We start from the raw sequence: 17,676 nt of genomic DNA, 5'->3' as shown, positions 1-17,676 counted from the left end.
CTGCAGCTCTCCAGGGTCTCAGGCAGCAGATCTTCCCCATTGTCTGCTACTTGACCATTTAACTGGAGCCACAAGACATTGAATCTGGAACTTTTTATAGCAGGGATGGGGAATCCTTTTAATCTCAAGGGCAGCATCCCTGTGGCAAGCAGAGCCATAGGCAGAAGTTGCTGGGGCAACCAATTTTACCTTTGTACAGCAGGCTAGATTCTACACACTTTCCACACTGCCCTCTGTATCCTTCATCAGAGAAGCAAAGAAGAATTATCAGATACCAAAGATGTATTCCGGCTGGGCAAAAGCATACAAGGAGGATGCAGAGTATCCTCACTTATGGCTACGTACTGAAAATTTTAAAAAGGATCTACGATTACTATTAGTCCCATTACATGGATTAAGATCTGAGGCTGAAAAATTACACATATACAACAGTGTAATTACACATATACAACAGACTGATCTAAAACAAAAATACTTGGATTTCTGTTCTAAGTGAAGACAATGGGCTTGACGCCACAATCTTAACCATATTACAAGCCACGCTGAAAATGAATGGGATTTACTTACATCTGACATGATTAGGACTGGGGTATGATCTAGTGTAAATACAAGTGCTTCAGATTAACTGGGTTGTAGACTGAGGTGCAAGGGCTACTCTGCCTATTACTTGTGTGGGGAAGACTTGTGTTTGGAAAAATGGGTGTGCCATACAGGGGCACAATTGGGGAACCATGATTGGCTGCCATTTCTCACACTTTTACGCATCTTAAAAACCTATCCATTTTAATGTGTGAAGCCCTTAGTTAATGAAAAATTGATGTTAAAATCTTGGCACTTCCAAAAGCCAGAGCTCCAGTCACTGGAAAACATGCTAACATTGCATTAGCGTTCCTAGAACCAACTTCCACCATCAGAGGTGCTTTACCGAACTGCAGTCTTGTGATTTTTAAACCCTTACCTTTGAAAATAGAGAGATTGTGTAGGTTAGTAAATGATTAATTTCCTTAGCAAGCACCTGAGCTGTAATCTAGCCATGTGTTCTCTGTGATTAAGGTTTGTTCAAGGTGCTCACTGTGCCAGACAAAGTCCTAAGTTCAAACAGTAATGTTTACACAACCAAGTTCACCTTCTCCTTACAGGTCTGCCATCCCAAGCGTTATTCCACACAGCTGCTAGTTTCCCTCTCTGCCCCGCAACCACAGCACTCCACAATGGGGTAGTTAAATCTGCCTCTACGAAGAACAACCTGTCCAATCGCGATGTGAAAAAAACATACAGATTCTATTGGGACAAACCAGGCCAAATAGTCTAGATGACTGTATCTGATCAAAATTCTGAAAACAGGCTGCGAACTCAGATTGTGTAGGACTCATCTAACATGTTTTATACTTTATGTGCCACAGTGACGTCTGCTGAGTCATCATAGAATCATAGAATTGTTGAGTTGGGAGTAACCAAGGGTCATCTAGTCCAACCCCCTGCAATGCCCAGTGTGGAGCAGAAGCCCACAACCCTGAGAGTCTCATGCTCTACCGACAGGGCTCTCCAGCTGTGCCTCTGGTCACTTGCAACTGTTTCAGCATGCACAGAGATCAAAACTTGTGGTTTTAATTCACCATTTTGATACTTTCTGACAAGCGCTTTACAAATTTGCTAGATAATAATAATAACTCAGCTAAGGTGGCTACTCTCTTTCAGAAAGGAGACCTCGCAAGTGTTGCATTACAGGTAAAAAGGCAGTGAATATCCATGTCAGGAAAAGTCGAATTTTATTAGATTTCTGCCTGCTAAACAGTAACCAGAAAAAAAATAGTAGCTCAAGTCACTGGAAAGCTACCAGTCAGCTTACGTGAGCAGATCGATATGCTTCTGCGTGAGGTGCCTGCAGCAATGCCCAAGTGAGACTGCAATTCTGAACACATTGACGAGGAAGCTTGACTTCCAACAGCTTGACCTCACCCCCAAAGGCGCACTCATCCATTGTTTCCCCGAGACAGAGAGATGCCAACTACTAGGAAGCCAGCCCAGTGAATGCAGTAGGACTTGCTTCTAAGTAACATGCCTGGGATTTGCTGCAATTATGTGCCATATGCCATATAGATCCACATATAAGGCCTTCTGATTTTGTAAGCCTTGTTGTAGTTACAGTGGTACCTCGGGTTATAGACGCTTCGGGTTACAGACTCCGCTAACCCAGAAGTAGTACCTCGGGTTAAGAACTTTGCTTCAGGATGACAACAGAAATTTCGTGGTGGTGGTGCGGTAACAGCAGGAGGACCCATTAGCTAAAGTGGTGCTTCAGGTTAAGAACAGTTTCAGGTTAAGAACGGACCTCCGGAACAAATTAAGTTTTTAACCCGAAGTACCACTGTACTTGCAAGTGTATGCCTAAACCTATTCATTTTTTGAGTTGTGCAACTTTCTTCTTTACATCACATACAGACCTTTTTGTTTCAAAATAAAATGTTTTCCCCCCCATTTCATTTTTAAAAGGTAGTTCTGGGAATACATTTTGGCGGGGGGGGGGGGGAGAGCCAAAGCACATAACCTTCAGAAGAGGCCCAGGTACACACCCACTCCAAGCAACGTTTTGTACTTATGTCACAACAACAGAGGGGTGGATCAGATGACCCCCGTGATCCCTTCCCATTCTCAGTTGGGTTAGACGAGCGTAGTGCTGATAATGCCAAGGTTGCAGGTTCGATCCTGGTATGGGACAGCTGCATATTCCTGTCTTAATAGGCGCCCCCACCCTCAGAAATCCCGTCGCGGGAACGCGGGTGCGCTTGGCAGAGCCAGCTGAGAAGAAAGACCCCGGCATTTCCACGGGGCGTCGGGGGGGGGGGTCACTCATGCAGAGGCTTGGATCTCTATTAAGACTTTCACTCGGATCAGTCCATAGCCACCCCAAATAAGCTGGACCACCCTGGAGCAAAGCAGCGTGGCCGCGATCCTGACGAGGGAGCCGCCACCCCGGAAGCCTCCCCTGGCAGCTCCCGCCAGCCCCTCCCGGGCCGGGAAACTGCACCAGCTGCGCCCGCTATAATTAGAGCGAGGGAGTGAGCGGCGCAGGCGTGGCGGCGGCCCCTCCTCCTCCGAGGCCCCGGCGGGAGAGCAGCTCCCTCGCTCGGCCCCTCGGGCCTGCCGGAGAAGGACCAAGAAAGGAATCGTGCCGACCGGCTCCGCTCTTGATCTGGACGGGTCACCTGGTGGTGAACCAAATATAGCCAAGCGGCCCAAGCAGCTCCTGGCAAGGAGCCGCTTTGCAAAAGCGAGAGTCGCGCGGCCTTGCGCAACCCGGGGGAAAGGGCAAAGGCGTGACGTGGCGCGCCGCCACAGGCTAGGCCTGCGAAGGGCCAAGGGGTGGATTTGGGGCTTTGGGGTGTCCCCCCCCCCCCCCCGCGCGCTTGCTTTTGCCTGCCTGACTCATCGCAGTAATAGAGCCGCAGGCGTCAGCAAGGGTTACCCGGGAAGGACTGGTTTGGAGATTGCTACACCAGCAAGCCTGGCCTGGGAAGAAGCATGCAAGTGACTGCAGTCTTCGGAGAGTCCGGGAAACTGCCTGGTTCCCAAATTCCCAGGATCACTTAGTAATGTTTGTGCCCCTTGTAGCAATCGTAAAGTGCTGTGCTAGACGCTGCCTGCTTTTGGATTCTATTTTTACAGGCAAAGCACTTGAATGAAGCTCCCGGACCAGAGTTTGGGAACACCTGCCCTATATTTATTTATAGTTATTCATTTCGGAGCAGGACTGTAAACCGATATTCTCACATGCTTTTGCGCGTCCTGGTCTCTAGAGCAGAGAATAATCCTGGGTGTCATAGACTGGTGTTGCCAACCTAACTGTAGAATTTCCTTTTAAAGGTCCAGTGGCAGTTCCTACTGTAGCTATTAACTTTTTGAAAGCGGGTGTTAAAATATCCTCTCTGCTTAAAAGAAGTAGATTTAAAACTTACCCAATGCTAATATTTCTTGTTGTCACTGTTTGTTACCCACTTTTCACCACTGGTTCTGCAAAGCAATTAACAAATGTTCAGCTTAATAAACTTCCATCTTACCCATCAAATAGAATTTTACCAAGCAGGGCAGTTTACATCAAAAACATGTGAAAGGTTCAACTGCAGCTTTTTTAAAAAAATGGAATTCATATGAGGGTCTGTTTTAGCAGGGAGTTCTAGACATTTTGCAAGCATATGATAAGAAACTAATAAAATGTAGCTCTTTAATTTCATCAAATGAAGCCTGTGGGGCAATTTCCTGTTTCCAACAATTACCTTATTGATCAAAGGAAGATATTCTGTGCCAGGGCACCCAGTCTTCCTACTGCCATCACCCTTTTCTTATCTGAATTCAACTTCAACGTGTTTTAACTCAGCTACAGCCTCCAGACACTTGAATCAGCACTGAGGCAGCAGGTCCCAGCTGCTTAGTTACCAAAACAGAGAGCTGTGTGTCATAGGCATATGGATGGCATGCAACTGCAAAGCTCTGGAGGATCTCATCCAGCAGCTTTGTAGAGATATTAGTGCTGTTGCCAATACTGACCCCTAAATAACAGACCTTGAGGGGCTGATCTTCCCTCTCTCATCATCTCATCAGGCATCTTCATTATACAGCCTCCAGCATATGCTGAAAACACACCTCTTTACCCTGGCTTGCGGTATCTATTTTTAGGACCCACCTTGTTTTTTTTTTGGGGGGGGGGATTATATGTTGTTTTGAACAGTTTTCAATTGTTGTGTTTTAATATTGTAACCAGTCCTATGATTTTAGGCAGGTAATTATAAGAATCCCTCTTTGAGTGAGTCTCTCTAAATACAGTGGTACCTCAGGTTACATACGCTTCAGGTTACATACGCTTCAGGTTACAGACTCCACTAGCCCAGAAATAGTGCTTCAGGTTAAGAACTTTGCTTCAGGAAGAGAACAGAAATTGTGCTCCGGCGGCGCAGCAGCAGCAGGAGGCCCCATTAGCTAAAGTGGTGCTTCAGGTTAAGTACGGACCTCCGGAACGAATTAAGTACTTAACCTGAGGTACCGCTGTAAAGGTATTCTAATAATCCTCCAGTAAATTCTACCCCATGGGTAGGCAAACTAAGGCGTGGGGGCTGGATCTGGCCCAGTCACCTTCTGAATCCGGCCTGTGGACGGTCCGTGAATCAGCATGTTTCTACCTGAGTAGAATGTGTGCTTTTATTTAAAATGCATCTCTGAGTTATATGTGGGGAATAGGAATTTGTTCATATTTTTTCTTCAAAATATAGTCCAGCCCCTCCCCAAGGTCTGAGGGACAGTGGACTGGCCCCCTGCTGAAAAAGTTTGCTGACCCCTGTTCTAGCCATTGTAAACAAGAAGTCCACCGTGTTGGATGCAATTTAGGAGGTCTAGAAGTGCCATCAGAGAATTATTCCTTTTATGGATCTCAAGAAATACACCTAGTAGGCCTCCTTTGAATGTCTGCTGTCTCCTCCCACATTCCACTTTAAGTTTAACTTCTGACTCCATTCGTGGCATCAGCATTGGCCAACTTTTTATAACCTGTCAGTTTAGATGGTTTTGGTTACTGTCTAGACTGATGAAGAGTTCCAGAGAACTCAAAAGCTCACACACTTTCGTAATATTTTGGCTGACCTAATAAAGGTATTGCCCCAATGTGGATATTGGAATGTTTCTTATGGGATAACATGGTTTGCTTTCTTTCTTTCTTTCTTTCTTTCTTTCTTTCTTTCTTTCTTTCTTTCTTTCTTTTTTCTTTCTTTCTTATACAGATCCAATGCCTACTAAAGCTGTCTCATTACCATAGCCAGGAAAGAAGCCTAACTGAAAGGGGTTCTGGGCCCTAGACTTTCACTAGTCCACAAGTACTTAGCTCACAAGTAACTTAGCTCACAAGTACTGGTAATTACCTTCAAGGTAAGCAGGCTGAAGTCATCCAAGCACTGGAGATTGTGGATGCTTCTGATATTGCTCTGGTGGCACCTGAGATGGATCAGAGCTGAGCAGTTTCATCAACCATGAAAATTATCACCATGAGTTCTGTATACCAACGGACTTTGGGCCAGGAGAGAGAGTAATAAAGTGCAGTTCCTTCAATTTCTGTCGTTTCTTCTTTTTCTATTAGAATGTTTTGCAAATTGACAATATTGCTTTACATAATGTTACTTTAAAATGACATGGCCATATTACAGAAAGGCAGGATATAAATATTTTAATAAATAAACGATCTTATTTTGTTGGATTATAATTCCCATCATCCCTGCTATCTGCCATTTTGACTTGGGCTGATGGGAGTTGTGGTCCAGCAACACATGGAGATCCACAGGTTCCCCATCCCTGTTGGGCAATCTCCCTCAGAGCATTCCAGAACCCAACTGATCCTTAAGTCTCTGTAAACAAGTCATTCTGATGCCCTCCCCTCCCAAATCTGGGGATTTCCTACAGTTTCTGTCTAATCTGACAGTGCTGCTAGTGATCATAACCAAAGCCTAATCTTGAAACCTTGTCTCCAAATAATCATGGAGTATCATTCACTGATACAAAACAGTCATTACAAAGTGTCTCTTGCTAATGGTTGTAAGCACCATTGGGTTACATACACTTCAGGTTACATACGCTTCAGGTTACAGACTCCGCTAACCCAGAAATAGTGCTTCACGTTAAGAACTTTGCTTCAGGATGAGAACAGAAATTGTGCTTCAGTGGCGCGGCCGCAGCAGGAGGCCCCATTAGCTAAAGTGGTGCTTCAGGTTAAGAACAGTTTCAGGTTAAGTACGGACCTCCGGAACGAATTAAGTACTTAACCCGAGGTACCGCTGTACAACATTCCATCTGCATCAGACCCAGAGTTGCCATGGAATGTTTGTAACCAATGGAGCCAAAAAGGTATGCGAAAGCTGTGTAAGCACAAGATACTATTTTGTACTTAATGACTATGCATGCTTTCAGTAAAATAATACTGTGCACATGTGTGCCATTTTTTAATCACAGAATCTTCTTGTGATTCACAAGCATTTAATTAATTCTCATACCACCCACATAAAGCAGGCATATGTCATTAGGGCCTTTTTCCAGATGCGGAAACAGAAACACAGAAAGGTTTTGTAAATTGACTGAGGTCAAAGAGCAAGTCATTGGCAGGGCCAAATAGAAAATGGAACACTTTTTCTCTTAGCGTCTTACTAGTGCACTGCTAGCCATACAAGGAAGGAGGCTGGGATACATCTGCTAGCAGAAAGTGTTGCTGCATTGAGAGGAATATACCACTCGGAAAAGATGAGTGCACAGTTTCTGGGGGTGGAAAAGGGAGGAGAAGTTTATAATATCAATAATAAAAATCAAATTAAATGTAATCATCAGAATCCCACCAGTCTAATGACCTTGAAGTGATGTGACATGCACAAACCAATAGTTTGTGCATGGGAATATATTTGCAGTTTTTCTTCAACAGGACTTGCTCCCAGATAGGTGTGAATAGAATTGCTGCCTTGCATTTCCTTTTTATTCCTTTTTGGTATTGTTTGGACAACCTGCAAAATCTGTTTGCAGCACAGAACAGGTGACTGACAGTGAGTCCAAAGAACTGTGTGAACACATCTCACTTGCACCCATCTCTTGCCATAAAGTAACAACTGTGTCATTTGCTAATTATTTCTCCTGTTGGCAGTTGAAGGGGTTATTTTAAATATCACCATCACTATAAACTTATTTGGATTACAGTGGATTTACCATATTGAACACAAAGTTGTCTGGCTGCCACTCACTGTTGTCAAGCCAATATAAATAATAACTAATCCAGCAGACGGCTCTCGCTTTGATCTTGTCTTTCTTCTTTATGAAAAAGAAAAAGGACATGTCATAATAGCAACAAGATCTTCCAGGCAGAGTATTTCTGGGAATTATTGCACTTGAATTGGTGGTTAGTACTTTGGCCTCCCGCCACTTCTCTGAAAGTACGAAGAGTAATGGATTTGGGGTTTTAAAAACATTTTGTGTGTGATCTCAGTGCACATGAAAGGTGCCAGAGAGGCAGTTCGGAAGACAGAAGTTGTCTGTTTGGCTACAAGCTAAGACAGGATTAACCAGCATTGTTTTCTTCACTTGCACAGATACACCTTGACCTTAAATGTAATGAAACCCGCAGGCCTATTCAGTTTGTCTGAGGACAGCATGAAAAATGGAGGGCTTTCCCTCCCTTTCTCCTGAGGCAGTGGTTTTTGAGCACAAGGCTAGTCTGAGACATTTGGCACATGATGTGGAACCCCCACATATGGCAAAAATATACATTTTAAAAATGTAATAATAAATGTAAATATATGTTTACATTATTATATTACATTTACATTGAGAGTCCCATGGCCTGCAAGAAGATCAAACCTATGCATTCTTAAGGAAATCAAACCTGAGTGCTCACTGGAAGGACAAATCCTGAAGCTGAGGTTCCATTACTTTGGCCACCTCATGGTAGAAGACTCCCTGGAAAAGACCCTGATGTTGGGAAAGATGGAGGGCACAAGGAGAAGGGGACGACAGAGGATGAGATGGTTGGACAGTGTTCTCGAAGCTACCAGCATGAGTTTGACCAAACTGCAGGAGGCAGTGGAAGACAGAAGTGCCTGGCGTCTCTGGTCCATGGGGTCATGAAGAGTCAGACACAGCTAAATGACTAAACAACAACAACAACAACAACAACAAATTTACTATCCTTCAATAGCACCCGAAATTTGTTCCCATAGGAGAAAGCTTGTATGGTTTAAGCGTTTTACTGAAACCTTCTGCAGATGACTCCCCAAGTTGGCATGCAATTGCTGTTGTGTGAGGGAGAGAGCAGGGATGGAGTCTGAAATATACTCAGAGTCGCAAAGTGATTTCATGCTCTTTATTCAGCTCATAGTGGGGAGGAGGAATGAATAATTGTCCCCTCACAGTATCTGCTTTATATACATTATTTACACAATGGGCTGCACATGATTGGCTAATTCTGGAATTCTACTGTAAGCCAATCAGGTTGTGGATTCACTTCTATCTGGAGCAGGATTGGGTGGTTCCTGCCAACCAATCATACTGCTGCATTGTTCTAGGACCAATCAGACTGCTGCATTCTGAATCCTATTGTTCTAGGACCAATCAGACTGCTGCCTTTTGGATCCTATTGTTCTAGGACCAATCAGACTGCTACAGTTTGGATCCTATTCAACTCAGTACATAACACCCCTCCCCTCTAAGTTCCAGTCCTGCCCGGGAGGTCGCATTCATAGTCCTCAAGGTATGCCGGCGGCCTACGTGTGCGTTGTGGCCTGGGGTGTTCCCTGGTCCGGGCTCCGGGTTCTGGCTCGTGTTCCAAGGATGCTGGCTGTGATGCGGCTGTTTGGTCTGGTGCAACCGGCTCGCTCAGTCGTGGTTCTGGTTCCGGTGTCCTTTCGGCCTCACGGGTCCTCTCTGTATTTACTGATTCTGCCTCTCCTGCTGGCCCCTCCTGCTCTATGGGCCTCACTGCCCCGCTGTTCCCTTGGGACTCCTCTGACCTGTCCTCCTCCTGGTTTTCTCCCGGGAATCGTCGCCGTATCTGGTCGCAGTGGCGGCGCCAGCATTGCCCCCCATCCGTTAGCACCTCGTACGACACGGGGCCAGTGACCCTGGTGATTGTGGCGGGTACCCATGCTGGGCCTGCCCCAAAATTCTTTGCGTACACTGGGTCCTGGGCCTCGAAGGTCCGGGGGTTCCTGCCTTCCCCCACCACTACCTCATCCTGAGCTCTATCGGGGTGAAGGCGGTCCAATCTGATTGCAAGGCGCCGACCCATTAGTAGTTCAGCGGGGCTCCGGCCAGTCGTTGAGCTGGGGGTGCTGTGCTGTGCTAGAAGGAATGTGGCAAGGCGGTACTCCCAGTCCCCTTGCGTCATGCGGCGAAGGGTGTCCTTGGTGGTCCGCACCATGCGTTCTGCTTGGCCATTGGTGGCAGGGTGGAACGGCGCCGAACGGATGTGGCGGATGGCGTTCTGCGCTGTGAAGGTTTGGAATTCTCCTGACGTAAATGCAGTCCCGTTGTCTGAGACGAGAGTGTCAGGGAGCCCGTGGGTTGCAAACAGCCTGCGTAGTACCCGGATGGCTGCGGACGTGGAAGTGGACGGTACCGGTGCGACTTCCAGCCATTTGGTGTAGGAGTCCACCACTATGAAGAATGTTTTCCCCTGAAAGGGGCCAGCGAAATCCACATGCAGGCGTGACCATGGTGCTCGGGCGGACTCCCAGGACTGGACTGGGGCCCTTGGGGGATCTGGGCGGGATTCTTGGCAGGCCTGGCAGTGTTTGACCCAGGCCTCTATCTCTCCATCGATCCCCGGCCACCACACATAACTCCTGGCAAGGGCCTTCATTCTTACTACCCCTGGATGTGTCTCGTGTAGGGCTGTGAGGACCCTTTTGCAGAGGGGCTGGGGAACAACGACTCTGCTTCCCCATAACAGGCACCCCTTGTGGGCCGACAGTTCATGTTTGCGGGTTGTGTAGCCGGCGAATTCTGGCCCGGGGCTGCTGCTGGGCCATCCCCTCCACACCCAGTCCAGGACCCGGGAGATGACCCTATCTTTCTTGGAATGGTGTGCAACTTCTTGTGCCTGAATGGGGCGGTCGGGAAGCAGCTCCAGGCTCATAACCTCTTGTGCAGGTGCTGGGTCAGGGCCTGTTTCCGGTAGTGGTAGCCTGCTGAGGGCGTCCGCATGGCCCATCGCCTTCCCAGGTCGGTGAATCAGTGCATACTGGTAGCTGGCAAGGAAAATTGACCACCTGAGGACGCGAGGAGACAGCACTTGGGGGGTCTGCTTTTCGGGGGCAAACAAGCCAAGCAACGGCTTGTGGTCAGTCACCACGGTGAAGGGCCGCCCGTACAAGAAATCATGGAATTTTTTTACTCCCTTTACGATTGCCAGACCCTCCTTGTCGATTTGCGAGTAGTTCCGCTCGGTTGTGTTGAGTGTCTGGGAAAAGTACGCCACCGGTACCTCTCTTCCATCCGGGAGTTGGTGCCCCAGGACAGCTCCAATGCCATAGGGTGAGGCGTCGCATGCTAGCACCACCGGCAGCCTCTCGTCGAAGTGTGCCAAGACCGAGTTTGAGACAAGCAAGTCCTTGACTGCCTGGAATGCGGCCTCCTGGCGCTGGCCCCACACCCAAGGGGCCCGCTTGTCCAGGAGTCTGTGTAGGGGCTCCGCTACCGCCGCCTTGTGGGGAAGGAAGGAATGGTAAAAGTTCAATAGTCCCAAGAAGGCCTGAAGTTCAGTCTTGCTCTTGGGCGCTGGGGCATCACAAATGGCCCGTACCTTGTCCCCAGTCGGGTGGACCCCTTCTGCGTCCACCATAAATCCCAGAAAGTCCACCTGAGGCACTCCTAGTAGACATTTTTCCCGCTTCACCTTGAGACCCGCCGTCTGGAAACGGTGCAGAACGGTGCGGAGGCGGTCCTCAAACTCCTCTGGTGTGGGGCCGGCAATCAACACATCATCGAAGAAGGGGGTGACGCCAGGAATCCTTTAAGGAGAGAGTCCATTATATTCTGGAATATGCCTGGTGCCACGCTGACACCGAATTGCAGCCGCTTTACCCTGAACGCTCCTCTGTGCGTCACAATCGTCTGTGCCTCTGCTGTGGCCTCATCTACTGGCAGCTGTTGATATGCTTGGGCCAAGTCCAGCTTGCCAAAAATTTTCGACCCAGCCAGGGTGGCAAGGACATGGCTGACCACTGGCACTGGGTATGCGTGGGCCGTGAGGGCCTTGTTTATGGTACATTTGTAGTCTGCGCAGATGCGGACCGAACCATTAGGCTTGACGGGTGTGACGATTGGGGTTTCCCAGGGAGCATTAGGCACCGGCTCCAGCACTCCTTGCTCTACGAGTCGGTCCAATTCCTCGTCTATACGGGGTTTCAAGGCGAACGGGACCCGGCGGGCCTTGAGCCTGACCGGTCGTACTGCGGGGTCAAGCTGTAGCGCAATGGGGGGGCCCGTATACTGTCCCAATTTCCCATCGAAAACCCCTGGAAATTCCTTGCATATGGCGTCCACGTCCACTTGTAAGCTAGTGTGGTTCACCCCGGTGACAGCTAGCCCCAGTGGTCCAAACCATGCCAATCCCAGTAAGCTAATGTAGGGGCCCTTGACCACAAGCAAGTCCAGTTGCCGCGTCCGCCCTCGGTATTGCACCCTGAAGGTCCCCACCCCCATTGTGGGGACCTTACGTTTCTGGAAGTCCCGGAGGGTGAATGGGGCCGGCCTGAGTTTGGGACCCCCAGTGGGACACAGTTTCCTTAAGGTCCTTGCCGAGATTATGGATAGAGTTGAACCCGTGTCAAGCTCCATGCGGCATGGGGCCCCCTCTATCTGTACCTCTACATAAATTTTCTCTACGTTGGGGTGGGGCAAGTGGTATACCTGGAAGTCCGTGAGCTCCGTCGAGTTGCCTTGGTGCGTTGGGCCCCGGGACCTGGGGCTCTTGGATTGGTCATCTGATGCCTGGTGTCGGGTGGGCCGAGCCCGACACACCCGGGCGATGTGTCCCGATTTTCTGCACTGCCTGCACTCTGCGTTGCGGAAACGGCAGGTCCTCCTCTCGTGACTCTCCCCGCAGCTTGCGCAGTTCCCTCCTTCTCGTCGAGGCAGCTGTGGTCTGTGCGCTGCTTGAGTGCGCTGCTGTACTCGGTGCACCTCCTCCCTGTCGGATCCTGAGTCGTCGGTGAGGTCTTCATGGTGGACCCTCGGTTGGGATGGCAGGCTCGGCCGTGCCTCTTGGGTCGACCTCTCGGCAGCTTCTGTTGCCAGGGCCTCCTCCAGAGCGACCTGGAACGTTAGGTCCTTCTTAGCGTAGAGGCGTCGTTGCAGCTTCTCATCCTTCAGGCCACCGACGAGGCGGTCACGAAGCATGTTCTCCAGCTCTGAGAAGTTGCAGAACCGGGCGGCTTGGCGGAGAGAGGTCACAAACCCAGTTATGGTTTCCCCAGGGGCTTGCCGCTTTGCGTAGAAGGCATTTCGACGAGCCACCACTGAGGGCTGCGGCGAAAAGTGCCCCTTCAGCTGTTCCATTATTGTTTTGTATGGAACAGTAGCGACGTCTTCAGGCGCAAGGAGAGCCCGGGCGATTTCAAACGTCTCCTCTCCGCAGACGCTGAAGAATATCGCCCTCTTCTTGGCGTCTTCTTCGTCGGTGACCCCTTTGGCTTCTAGGAGGAAGGTGAAACGGGAGGCGTACGCTTCCCAGTCTCCAGATGCTGGGTTGAATGGCGAGAAGCTGCTGTTGGCTGCCATTCTGAGTTCCTTGTGCCCCGGAGCTGAAGCCTGGATACACGGTGCGAGGCAGCGGTGCGGCAGTTGGCGGTGCTGCGGTGCTGTGTGTGGCAGTCAGCTCAGCGGGATCCCACCTTCGTCGCCAGTGAAATATACTCAGAGTCGCAAAGTGATTTCATGCTCTTTATTCAGCTCATAGTGGGGAGGAGGAATGAATAATTGTCCCCTCACAGTATCTGCTTTATATACATTATTTACACAATGGGCTGCACATGATTGGCTAATTCTGGAATTCTACTGTAAGCCAATCAGGTTGTGGATTCACTTCTATCTGGAGCAGGATTGGGTGGTTCCTGCCAACCAATCATACTGCTGCATTGTTCTAGGACCAATCAGACTGCTGCATTCTGAATCCTATTGTTCTATGACCAATCAGACTGCTGCCTTTTGGATCCTATTGTTCTAGGACCAATCAGACTGCTACAGTTTGGATCCTATTCAACTCAGTACATAACAGAGTCCCACCTGCTCCATCATATTCTTGTCACTGGCCTGCAGTGGGGAGCTGCCAGTGTGATTTGGAAACCTGGAAGGTCACAAGTGGGGAACAACGACTGCCCAAGGAGGATAGGCTCCCCATGGCAGCTGTTCAGCCTCCAACATAGGCAGAAGGGAAGGTGAAAAAGGTTCTCCACTCTGACTTCTGTCAATGCCAAGAGTAGCCACAGCAGCGAAAACTTCTGAATGTCAGGCCAGCTAAAGACACAGAAGCAAGCAGGGCCAGTGAAAAGATGGCAACCTTTACGATGAGGGAGAAAATGCTTCTTACAGGCAGAGAAATTAATAATAATAATAATAATAATAATAATAATACTCCATCCACTCTGGGCGATTCCCAATAGAATATTAAAAACACAATAAAACACCAAACATTAAAAACTTCCCTAAACAGGGCTGCCTTCAGAAGGCTAATAAGTATCTGCAGGCTGAAAATCCTCACATTTGTATTTGCAGGATTGGGACCTAGAGGAGCAGCACCAATCGTATTTTCTATTCCTCAGTCTGTCCTTTCCCAATCATCTTTTTTTTAATGGAAAATGTTATTATATGTAATAATTTTTCGAGATAGGAATTATAGTTTATTACAAAGAGCATTATTATCATTTATTCATCATTTAAATTAGAGCAGATTTATATTTCAGCATTTTCATTAATATGTAATGTAAATTATTTAGAGTAAATTGTGTCACTTGTAGTGCTTGGGAAATGACAATTAAAGTTTCTTGTTGTTTTGATAGAGAAGGATGAGGTGGCAGGAGTTGCCATCGGCTAACTTCATATCCTAATGAGTATCTGAGTAATAGACAAAATACTGAAAGAAGAAGAAGAAATATTATGGATGTGTTTGACTGCAGAAGGATAATAAATGGCAGAGGGGAATGATTTGAATTTACCAGTTGAGAACTGATTAATGATTCCTATTAACTTGCTAAGGGGGACTTCACATGATAGTGCAAAAATTCTTATCTGTATCCCAGAAGACTGCTAATATCCCAGAAGACTACATTCCTGCAGACTCTGGTTAGAACCAAAGCAGTTAAAATTCTAAAAGACAATGTAACAGTGGTCTACTCACATCTTGTATTGCAATACCTCACATCCAGGTACAACTATAATTCAAATTTCCCTCAATTTCTGCTTTTATTCTATCCCCCAAATCAGTGGTGCAGCTAGGGTACACTTAGACCCTGGATGCAATGATCTTAGTCCATGCCCCTTCTGCAGCCGTGTGAAAAGATTCTGTGCATGTGCAGTTTCATATTTTAAAGTCACTAACATCTTAGCACCATAATGACTGCTGGGGTTCTGATTGCCCACTGAACCTCAACTTGTTCACCTTTGCATTAGAAATCACCCCAGAATTGGCTGTACTAAACATCTTCCAAGACAACAATGCCCATTTACATCACAAATAACTCATAACCCACCTACTTTCAGCAGCCAGAAACACCATAACCAGACACTGGAGAGACCTGTCAGGAGTAAGAATGGACCAATGGTACCAAATAGTATGGGAAACAGCCTCACTAGAAAAATTAACCAATAAACTGAAACTGACATGGGGATAAACAGAAGAAGACGCCTTTACCCCGGTATGGCTCCCCTTTATCACATACACAGCCCAACAAGGCAATGACAATAATCCACCAACAGCATACAAATCAATATGGCTAACCTGATCCAAAACACCCACCCACCCCACTCACTCATGAAAACAAAGATCACCACAGCCAATCACAAACAAACAAACAAGGCTAACCCCAACCTCTCTCACCACCAAAGAAACACAAGTGAACAGCAGAGAAGATGCACAAGCAACGCTGACACCAAACCCTACATACATTAAATAAAATAGAAACATTGCCACCCGACCCCACTCCCACCCATCTTCCACCCCTCTCCCCCTTTTCTTCCTATTGTCTCAACAAATGAAACTGATTTGTAAAAATGTTACATGGGGAAAAAATACAAGAGACATTACACATACTTCTGTAAATCAAGAAAATCTTTAATAAAAATAAAAATAAAAAAACTTGTTCACCTTTGCTGTAGAAGATAGACCTTTTGTCCTAGCTGCTCTTGAGAAAGGATGAAGAATTTAAAATGAAACTTTCCTGTCCTCTTCCACAGCACACGTCAACACAGCATATGTTGCATATGTTAAGACAGCATATGTTGTATATGTCACCATCATATATAACAACAGGGCTGCATGTTAATTCATATACCAAAGTGTTTCTTGTGCAGCAGTTTTGTTAAGTTTGAAGCACCCCGGTTTATTTTGACTCGTTTCTACAGAAGATGTGCATTTTTATCCAAGATGTGTTCTTGTTTACAATCATTTTAGCTGCAAAAAATAATGTCTACATAGCATAGTAGGGTCTCCCAGTGTGACACTTAGACTCTCTTAATATCCTCTCTCAGTGGTAGGCTCTTAGCTTAGATTCTGTGTGGCAAGTAATGATGATATGCTTATACAGCACAGCACAGGAGTACCAGTGATGAATTACCATTGCAATTGCTCAAGAGTAAATCTGATGTAGCCAGTCACTTCTCTCTTGGCATCAGCAAAAAGTAGAAAAAGGACAGCCCATTTTTGTGCAAAGCTGGGGAAACTTGACGTCAGTGGGTTTGGATGCACCACACAGTACAACCCTGTTCTTGTTTACTTGGGAAGAAGCCCTACTGTGCTCAGTGGGGCTTACTTCCTGGAAAGCGTGTTTAGAATGGCAGCCTTTGGGTTTATGAAATAGGCTTTTGCCTAGGGGATCCAGGATCCTTTGTTTCTAGCATAGCTCCGACCCCAAAGAAGCATAATCGAGCAATGATTCTGAGGTCTTCTTCAAGCTTTTATCATTCCACAGAGAAAAGGGGAATAGGTTGTTAAACAACACGATCTGTTTAATCAGTCCAGTGCACAGCACTAAAAAGATGCTGTTCTTTTTCTGGAGAGTTCCCCAGTGGTGCTGAATATAGAAACACTAGATAAGTATCAGCTACATGATGGCTCCTCAAGTACAGCCTGTAAGGGTAAAAAGCAGGCAGTAGCAGTTGTGGCCATTAACACTCTCTCTCTCTCTCTCTCTCTCTCTCTCTTTCTCTCTCTCATCTGCTTTTCTTTTGTTAGGCCTGAATTTGCTGGAGTTTATGCCAGATGAATGGCTGGTGTTAGTATTGTTTTATTTACTTGTTTGTTGAAAAGATGAGATTTGGCCATGATGCAATACAGGGAGGGAAACTGAAATATACTCGGAGTCCTGCAGTGATTTCATGCTCTTTATTGCAGCTTGTAAAACAGTGATTGCATTTCCCCCAAAACCTCAGGCCTTTATATACATTATTTACACAATGAGTCCCGTCTGATTGGCTGATTCTGCTTCCCTCCTGGAGCCTGATTGGTCTTCTCCTGCAGGCCAATCAGTTGTTGCATTCTAGGATCCTACCTGCCTACTGTTCTAGGAGCCAAGTTTAGTACATAACAGAAACCATTTGAAAAGTCAAAGAGGATCACACATTTATTTTCTAATGTCAGGTAATTACAACTGATGGCACCTGTCTCTTGAGAAGCTTTGTCAGAGCAAGAAGAAGCAGCCATTGTGCCTGCTACCAACCCACTGCTCCCCAGGTCCCTTTGCCCCTCCTCCTCCCTAGATCACGGGACAGGGAGTGGAGGGGGAGCCCTACTGGAGCAGCTGGCTGGTTGGGAGGTGTAGGGGGTGCCTCTTGTGAAAGAAATCTGCTCATTTCACCTAAGGATGGAAGCAGAACTGAATAGCAGTTCTTGTGGCTGTTGCGTTTTCAGAAAGGAATCACGGGGGAATCATCCATTATGTCTTTTCTCCT

General features: G+C 47.1%; 1 long non-coding RNA gene across 1 annotated transcript; it reads left to right on the top strand.

The window, feature by feature from the left end:
• The first annotated feature begins 3,004 nt into the window (after window positions 1-3,004).
• On the top strand, window positions 3,005-6,093 carry LOC308474039. The gene is made up of 2 exons (XR_013984472.1): window positions 3,005-3,250; window positions 5,769-6,093. It is a non-coding gene; the product is annotated as an uncharacterized lncRNA (long non-coding RNA).
• The last annotated feature ends 11,583 nt before the right edge of the window (window positions 6,094-17,676 follow it).

Source organism: Podarcis pityusensis, assembly GCF_964106645.2.
Source record: "Podarcis pityusensis genome assembly, chromosome: 3".
In the NCBI taxonomy this organism is placed as follows: Eukaryota; Metazoa; Chordata; class Lepidosauria; order Squamata; family Lacertidae; genus Podarcis; species Podarcis pityusensis.
This window is presented reverse-complemented; position numbering and strand designations above follow the sequence as displayed.